The sequence below is a fragment of the Nyctereutes procyonoides genome, unplaced genomic scaffold (genome assembly GCF_905146905.1).
Source record: "Nyctereutes procyonoides isolate TBG_1078 unplaced genomic scaffold, NYPRO_anot_genome, whole genome shotgun sequence".
NCBI lineage: Eukaryota > Metazoa > Chordata > Mammalia > Carnivora > Canidae > Nyctereutes > Nyctereutes procyonoides.
In genome coordinates this window covers 34423863-34432944 of record NW_026575120.1, presented here as the reverse complement: position 1 = coordinate 34432944, position 9082 = coordinate 34423863, and positions in this window count along the sequence as shown.

Here is a 9082-nt window from a genome sequence, read left to right as displayed (position 1 = left end):
TGCTCTTCATAAGCACAAGGGAGACATTCTGGACTCTGAAGTGGCAAATGTCTGCAAAGAGATCAATTATTTTTTTTTTAATTTTTATCGAATTCTGTAGGATGAGGCAGATTTTTACCAAACTCTTTTACCAAATTCAGGCCTTTGTCACCCTGAACATCTTCAACTGTTAAACACAGTCACCTGATAAGAAGCTGCTCGTCCATCTCAAGATGTTTTAAATCTTTTCCCGAGTTGATATGAAGAATCGATACGTATTGGGATTCTACTGATCTTTTGATGCTGAACATAGGAAGGCCCTGCATGATATCTGTAGTAAGTACCAAGGGGCCCAGACCGATTGTCATAAGATGCCAAAGAGCAAGAAGAAGACCTACCATTCAGCCATGTTAGAATTCAAGCTAAAGACCCTGATAATACCCCTAGGTCACTCTCCTAAGTAGAAAGTGCCAGAATCAAGAGATAACGGAGGTGTCCCGATAGAAGTTTTCCTCTTATTCCTATGATCTTTTTTCAGAAGGTAAGCTTTGGAAGTACGTGAAATACATCCATACTCTTGTTCCCATGTGTCATACATAATGAGATCAACAATACATCCTAAGGTTTAGAGCATGAAGCCAAGCTTTGTCTTTTCCACCTAACTCTGGAACTTCAAAAAGCCATATGTTTTCAAAAGAGACCAAGTACCAAGCTCATTTTATGGCAGAGTATTGAAGTCTGAGTCTTCTTTAAAAGGTAGCTTAGAGGGATGCCTGGGTGGCTCAGGGGTTGAGCGTCTGCCCTCGGCTCAGGCCAGGATCCAGGATGGAGTCCCACATTGGGCTCCTTGCACAGAGCCTGCTTCTCCCTTTGCCTCTGTCTCTGCCTCTCATGAATAAATAAATAAAATCTTTGTTTTGTTTGTTTTACAAAAAAAGTAGCTTAGAGATGAGGAGTCCAACTGTGTCCTTTTATTGATAGGGAAACGGTTTTAAAGAGGTTCAGTGACTTGTCCAAGATCCCTTGGTTACCAAAAAGTGGAGCTGGCCCCTGACCCCAGGGCTCTGTAGCGTGGGCCCCCTTCACTGTAACATGTGCTGCCCCCTTTGTACATGGTGGTTGTTTTTCCACCACCCTTTATTTACTGCTACTCTTTCCAATTTGAAGATGGTTTTTCTTCCTAAACAATAGTAAAAGAGAACAGAATCTGAATAGTTCTGGCTTCTGCTAATCTCACACTGTATGGTCCAAGAGTGGGAATATGGAAGGTGGTAAATTTAGAGACACAGAGAAGCCAGTAATGGGAAAGTGGGGTGAAGAGGACAGATTAGGCAGGCACAGGTGCAACACGAAGAGACTGGAGAGGTCTTGGTTGACCACAGAGGGAGGGATGCAGCATGGGAGGGCTCCTGCTGAAAAGCCAAAATGATCCCAGGCTGTATTTATAGAAGGATGACATGAAAAGCCCAGGAAGCAATCATCAGGCTACGATCTACATTAGTCAGCTCTCTGTTGAAAATGATGCCCAGTTCGCCACACTTTGAAATGCATGAGCCCAGAGCAGGGAACAGAGTGACAGGAAATCGTTACTTAGAGTAAAAGTTAAGGAATCTGGAGAGCTGAAGGCAGCCTTTTCACTGATTCCACCCATTTTCCAATTGCTGGAGCAGCTAAGAGGGAAGAAGGGGCAAACAGGGAGGGAATTCCAGCTAGAACTCCTTCCCCCTACTGTCCTCTCAACATAGAATTTTAGAAGCCCCATCTCTCTCCTCTCCTTCCAGTCAAGGTTACGCCCCTGCCAGAGGTCTCTTTCTGCAAGGACTTGAAAGCCCAGCATAATCAATTCTTATTGACTAAAGATGGCTTCTCCACCTGTGCAGGGCTCTTACTGAGTAAGGTACCACCTCCAGTCACATGCTGGTTACAGGGGCTTCCAGAGCAAAGCAGCTGAGCAGACTCGGGCTTGTGGCTGGACCGCCACACTGGCCACAGCAGCCTGTGGCCTCCACCTGATTCCTGAACTTGTTTTCAGCCCATGTGTGTGAAAGGTTTTCTCTCCTGGTCTTCAGCAGATCCCTGTGGAAGTCCACATGGCTCTTACTTCTATACTTGTATGGCTTACATAATGATATGCTGAGGATGATGATATAGTTCAGCCTCAGAGACTCAATGCTGACTTCAAGAAGTTAAAAACATAAAAAAAAAAAAGAAGTTAAACACATAGGATTCTTCTGATTTGAGACAAATCTGATGATATAACTCCTTATTTTGGAGAAAGGCAATGATGACTTTAAGACAGTTCTTCTCTGTTGTGTCTTCTTTGACCTTCCACAGAGGTTTTAAGCTTCATTGACTGTCTCCTGAAAAAAAGAAGACAAACACACAAGGAGAAAGAGCCCAGAGGGGGTCACCTACAAGGTTCTTGCAGAGCAAGGACTGTAAGTGGAAAAGTCCTACTGTAGGCTTTTCCCATCTTGCCTCCAAAGAAATCCCTGGAAAAAATATATAGTGAGAGGAGACTGCATCCCTTCTGCAGTGGGAGAAGTCAAGAAGCCAAGTCCAAGCAGCTGACAGTGGTCAGACAGTCCTTGCTTCTCCACAGGAGCATGAGCTCTGCATGTTCTTTCTGGTCCCAGAATTTAGGGGCTCCTTCAACAAGAGTTCTGGGGTACCCAGGACCAACAAAGTGGGGAACATAGCAGAGAGCGGCTGAATCCTCAAGCATTGCCACCAGAATTCCAGAAGGTCAACTGTGTCAACATAAAGAGCCCATGAAAGGTTGGAGGCACAAGCTTTGTGATGAGACTGACCTGGGACTGAACATCAGCTCTGTCAGTTCTCCTCCCTCAGCCCAGGGTGAGCCTCAACTGCATCCAAAGATACTCCCCCACGCTTTCCAGAAAGTGCTAGTCTCCTAACAGGACCAAACCACATGCCCAGTGTTTTCACTTAGCACGCTATCCTGTACATCTCCATGTGGAGATATCTCCATGTATATCAGCACATGGAGATTGACCCTGATGGTTTCCATGGCTGCATGGTATTCCATCACGTGGTCATACTATTGACCTTTGTCACTGGTTTGTGGCGTTTGCGATAGCAAACAATGCTGCAGTGAGGGCCCTTGGATAAGTATCTGCACACGAGTATAGCCATAGGAAAATCTCAAGAACGAATTGCTGCAAATGCCTTCAACATTCTGATTCCATTAAATCATCCTCCAAAGACCTTCCATCCACTAATGGTGCCCAAGAAGGCTCCTTTCTGCGAAGCTCTATGAAGGAAGGCCAACAAGCGTGTGGAGGAAGGAAGCAATAAAAACGTCTTTTGTTATTCTTTGGCCCTCCAACAAAGCATTGTTGGTGCTATTTTGGGGGTCCTGGGTGCTGACTCCACAGACGAAGAGAGCACAGTTGTGCTTTTCTCCGAGGGGACATCTGTCAGAAGCCGGGCTTATTATTGGCAACTCAGTGACATGCTCCCTGCATTTCCAGGGGATTCTTGGCTTCCCTCAACAATGACCCATTTGTGGCTGAATATTTAGCTGTTCTCTCAATCCTGATGTCTGTTCTGCAAACTATTTTGAGATTTGATAGGTTGGCTCCCAGCAGAAGCTGGATGCAAACCCCCAAATTAGAATCTTTCACTCTGTTATTTGTCCGGGGAAGGTAGTACCTGGGCAAAAGAAGCTTTTGAGTTACTTAATTTAAACTTTTTATTGTGGGAAATTGCAGGAATATGTAAAAGTAGAAAAAACAGTGTGATGAATCCCTAAATATCCAGCACCTAGCTTCAATGATCAACTCATGACCCATCTTATTTATCTGTACACCTACCATTTCCCCACCTCCTATATTATTTTGTTTTTTCTCTCTTAATATAGTTTTTTTTCTCTTAATATAGTTTAATTTTTTTTCTCTTAATATAGTTTAATTTTTTTCTCTTAATATAGTTTAATTTTTTCTTCCTCCTATATTATTTTGAAGCAAATTCCAACCTTCTTATCATTTCAACCATAACTATTTCAGGATCTACCTACAAATTTAAGGTCTTTTTAGGAAGACATACTCATATTACCATTAACACACATAAAATAGGTAGCAGTGATTTTTGAACATACACAAATAATCCAGTCAGTGTTCACATTTTTTCAAACTGTCTCCTAAATGATTTAAATATGATTTTTAAGTGGTAGAAAAGCAATATCCAGGGCCAGGAGGACTGAATTCCAGTGTCAGATTTATCCCTCTCTCCTTGGTGATTTTCATTAATTCCAAAGTCAACTTTGCCTCTGTTTCTTAGCATTTGGGGATTGGAAAAAAAAACAACAACATGAATCTAAATACTCCTAGACAATGCTGATGAAGATAGGGAAAGAGCGGGGGAAAAAAAAAACCCACTGAAATAATTGAAACTAGAGTCAAGTTCTAATTTCTATATAATGGTGACCGGATCAATAAATGTCTTCTAAACTCAATAAATGTTACAAAATCTGTCTACTCTTATCCCTGTGAAAGAGAGATGTTAGGGTCAGGGGATCCTTATCTTCTCCTGGCAGATAAGTGCTTTTCAAAATGAAGTAATTATACTTCGTAGTAGATATACTATAAGCTGCTTTCATTCTAAAGCACAAAATCTTAATATAGTATTTGTTTAAAACCCACAGATACTCCTTTAGCATATCCTCATGTTAGTTAAGAGACTGGAAATAGGGCTGGGAGAAAGGAAGAGCACAGAAAGATTTGTCAATGACCCTGGAAGTCAGGCAGTGCCATTGGTAGCTCTATTACCACATGAGATAATGTATGCATATATAAATTAGAAAGTGGCATAAAATTGTTATTAGGAAAAAGAAGATCCCCAGGTGGCCCTAAATCATGCCTAGCGTTTCCCCCATTGCATTTCTATTAGCAGCAATCAGATTTGTTTTCGAAAGAAAAAAAAAAACCTATTCCCTATAAAGTCTAGAAGACAGGAAGGAAGGGGAGCTAGTCAAATGAAGATATATTGGCAGGAAATTGAAAAAAGTGCCAGAAACTCTTGAAAGACTTCTTTTAAAGACCATTGCAAATACCTTCCCCTTGCTCTGTGTGTGGGTGGGAGCACAGGAGGTGATGAGCGAGCTGTGTAAAGGGAGGGAGAAGAAAAGGAACAAAAGAAGGATCTTCATTTCTCATGGTCATTTGGTGGACACAGAATGGAGAACCCCTCCCCGGAGAAGGGGGGATACAGCTGCCAGGAACGGCGTGCGTCTCTATCTTCTCAATGAGTGGGATCCTTTCGCAGAAAAGCAGCTAGGGAAGGATGAGGGTAGACACCTTTTCTCTCTTTTGAAGATGATAGTGCTCAGGGGTCCGAGGAGGCTGGATTTCCACGGCTTGAACATCTGCAGGTTCACAGTCCCTGTCCTTTATCGGAACACAAGTGCTCACACATGCAGATGTGATGCAGATGTGATACTTTCCCTCTCCCCCTCCCAGGAAACATCCAGAAGACTCTAACAAGCTGCCCCTCTGTCTGAAGAGCAAAGGTGGCAGTCTGCTGCCTCGTGACCCATCAGGGAGGGAGAGAGGTTGCACAGGAGGAGCTGGGGCAGGGGTCCTCGCAGGCATGACCCGGAGCACCCAGCTGGCTCCTGGGGGTAGGAGCAGAGCTCCTGTCCCCACCGGCAGTGACCGGTCAGAGAAGCGAGATGATAATTCACAATTACCTTGGCAACCAGCTAGCAGGCAAAACTGTTACTTGGCAATTTGCAGAGACTGTCCGCCCCCTCCCCCCGCACCCACTGTCTCCCCACCCGCGGCCCAGACAACACCTTCCCCCTTTACTGCATCTCAGAGATCACGAGACCGTGTGTGAGGAAATGAGGGGCCGGCGGGGGGGGGGGGCTCAAGGGGGACCAGCTCCAAGACACCGAGCCTTCTCTCAACCCACGTGGGAGGGGGGTCGTGGTGTCAATGACCCCCTCCCACTGGTGACAGGAGACAGACAGATGGGGGACAGAGTCAGAGAGAAGGGGTGGTGAGCAGCAAAGCTAGAACAGCAGGTGGTGCGTCTGCTCATTGTTTCCAGAAGCCGCGAAAATGGAACAAAAGCAGCATGAGAGGGGATCAGCAGCATGTATAGCTCCCGTGTTCCCTTCTGTCCCTCCTGCCCTCTTTCCCGAGGTCCTGTTGCAGGATCCTGCCTTCGGGGGCCTGTGCCCACCTGGGTGCTGCCTGGTGGCTGCTGGCCTCCTACTGGCCACCTTGCACACGCCGGCCGGGGCTGCTGCAGTCAGGCTCGGACACATGGGCCTCTGCTCCCCGGACCCGCAGGGGGAGGCCGAGCAACGTACCTGAACAGGTGAGAACAAGAGTGCAGTGGTGCCACCCAGGATGGGCACGAAGCGCAGGCCGGAGCTCCGGACGAACAGGCCGGGACCCACTTAGTGCTGACTTGCCCGTAGTGCTTCAACTTTCCATTTGGGAGTGTTTTTAGGCAGAAGAGCGGAGCTCCCGCCTACACTTCACCAAGCTTCCCCTAATGCTCTTCCCAATTTTGCTGAGGAAGAGCTACATGCATTTAACTCACGGTTTGGTTTTATTTTTTTTTGTTCTTAAAGATTTTCTTTATTTATTCATGAAAGACACAGTGAGAAGGGCAGAGACACAGGCAGAGGGAGAAGCAGGCGCCACGCAGGGAGCCCGATGCGGGACTCGATCCCGGGTCTCCAGGATCATGCCCTGAGTCTAAGGCAGATGCTCAACCACTGAGTCACCCAGGGGCCCCTTAACTCACAGTTCGATGGATTTGGACACAAACACCTGTGATACCATTAGCACAGCGAAGGGACACATCCTGTACTTCCCAGAGTCTCCTTGCATCTTTCGTGTGTGTGTGTCGGGGGTAGGGGAGCAAGCACCCTCTTAGCACGTGGATTTGGAAGTGAACAATTCCATCCTGTTGACTCCAGGCACTTCGTGGGGCAGCAGGTCTTGAGAACTTACTCATCTTGAAGAACTGTAACTTCGCACCCACTGGCTAGCAACCCCGATCCACCCCCCCTCCAGCCCTTGCAGCCACGATCGTATTCTCTGCTTCTATGAGGTTGTCCCTTCAGAAATATCACGTAAGTGGAATCATGGGGTATCTGTCTGGTGCCTGGCTTATTTCACTCAGCAGAACGTCCTCCTGATTCACCCACGTTGATGCAAATCCTTCAAAAGGTTTTCCTTCTTTTTAAGACTGAATAATATTCCTTTGTATGTACAGCCCACATTCTTTAAATCATTCATCCGCCAATGGACACTTGCGTTGTTCCCATATCTTGGCGGTTGCGAAGAGTGCTGCAATGAATATGGGGGTGCAGATGCTACAACTTATGGTCACACCCAAAGCAGGGCTGAGAAGAAAGGACTCTTTTTTGATTAGGTGCTCAGGGAAGAGGCCTTTTCTGGCACTTAGGCCAAGATCTGAAGCCTTGGTTTTGTATCACTCGGCCACTGTAAATGGTTGTCCGGGTTACGCACTGCACAACTCTGGAGGATGCTATTTGCATTATAGCCTAGCTTGTACAAAAATATGCAAAAACCCTGAAGCCACATCCAACCCCTTCCATCCTAGTTGTTCTTCTCAACTGCTTCTTCCCGTCTCCCAGCTATGTATGCCTGCTTACTTCTGGTCTACTGGTGGGACTCAGTGATATCTGTGCGTTGGAGAGAGAGAGAAAGAGGGGGAAGGAGAGGGAGGGAGAGTGAGGTATTGGGGGAGGAAGGGAAGAGAAATGAGGGACACAACAGGCCAAGATAGAATATTCTGTAGATAGCCCTTCAAAAGGCTACCAACAGGAAAGGCAAGGCTTTAAGTTCTGATTGTTCTAATAAGAAAACCCATTAAATTGTGGAGGAGAAGCCAACCAGCAGCAGAGCGATGGACAGAACCACGGTGCTAATTACGAAGGGATAAAAGGGGGCAAAATTGAAAGCAGAGTTTCACTGGCACACATCTGAAGGCGTGAAAACAGATTTCCAGATCGAGTCTGGGGCTGGTGCTCAGAGTCTGGCCTCATTTCAAGCCAAAGCATTTTGATGTTGCAGGAGGAAGACGATATGATGAAGGATTGAAGGTCGAAGCTGTAGTGCAAGGGAGAGCGTGCTTCTGATTTTTATGAGCTGGTATATTGTCTGTGCTGCATAACCCGCATGCTTGCTATGATTTAAAAAATAACAGCTAGAAGGAAAATACGTCAAAATGTTATTGGTGATTATCTTCTTGGGGTGATGGGAAGCAGTGGGTCCCCTCCTACTTCCTGCCTCCTCCACCTCCGCCTACTTTGTGTGAGTGTGTCCACATCTTTCTTATTTTCCCCAACGAAGATATTTTTTTAAGGTAAGGATCCTTCGCTTCTTTTAATTGAAGGTTTAGTGTGGCTAACACGGCATATCAAATTTTTTCCTCTAAGATGGCAAAAAGCCACTGTATATTTTCGTTTCAGAATACTCTTCAGTATCAGAGGAACTGCGTTATTCTAGAAGAAAATGCGTATGCCAGGATATGCAATATTCAACGAGATGAATCCACACTTGGCCTTCAAAATAGCTAAGGATAGATTTTATTTTTGCTTAGTCCTAATTTTAGTGCAGATGAAGCTCAAGCCTTCAACATTTAAAAGTTATATTAAAAGGCAGACCTCTAGGGGCCAGAAACCAAATTCTCAAGCTTGGATGGCTGGGATATTTTCTGAAGGCCATTTTGTTTTTATGACCATTTGGTTCAGAATTAATGAGAACTACTTTGCATAGACATCACTTTATATTCTAAAGCAGTACCTTTTGGGGATTTTTCCACTCACCTTGTAGATATAGATTATGAAAGTTGACTTTTGTTGTTGTTGTTCCCAGCACATTCGTGTTCTAGTCTAGGAACCTCAGAGATGATTATCTTTTCAGGCCTACAATTTTAGAACATTTATCAGGTTATTAAAACCACCAATTATGGTGGTAAACACCCAAGGAATTTGGAGACTGTTGGCAAAATTAAGAAAACCAACTTCACTGGGATCCCTGGGTGGCTCAGCGGTTTGGTGCCTGCCTTCGGCCCAGAGCGTGATCCTGGAGTCCTG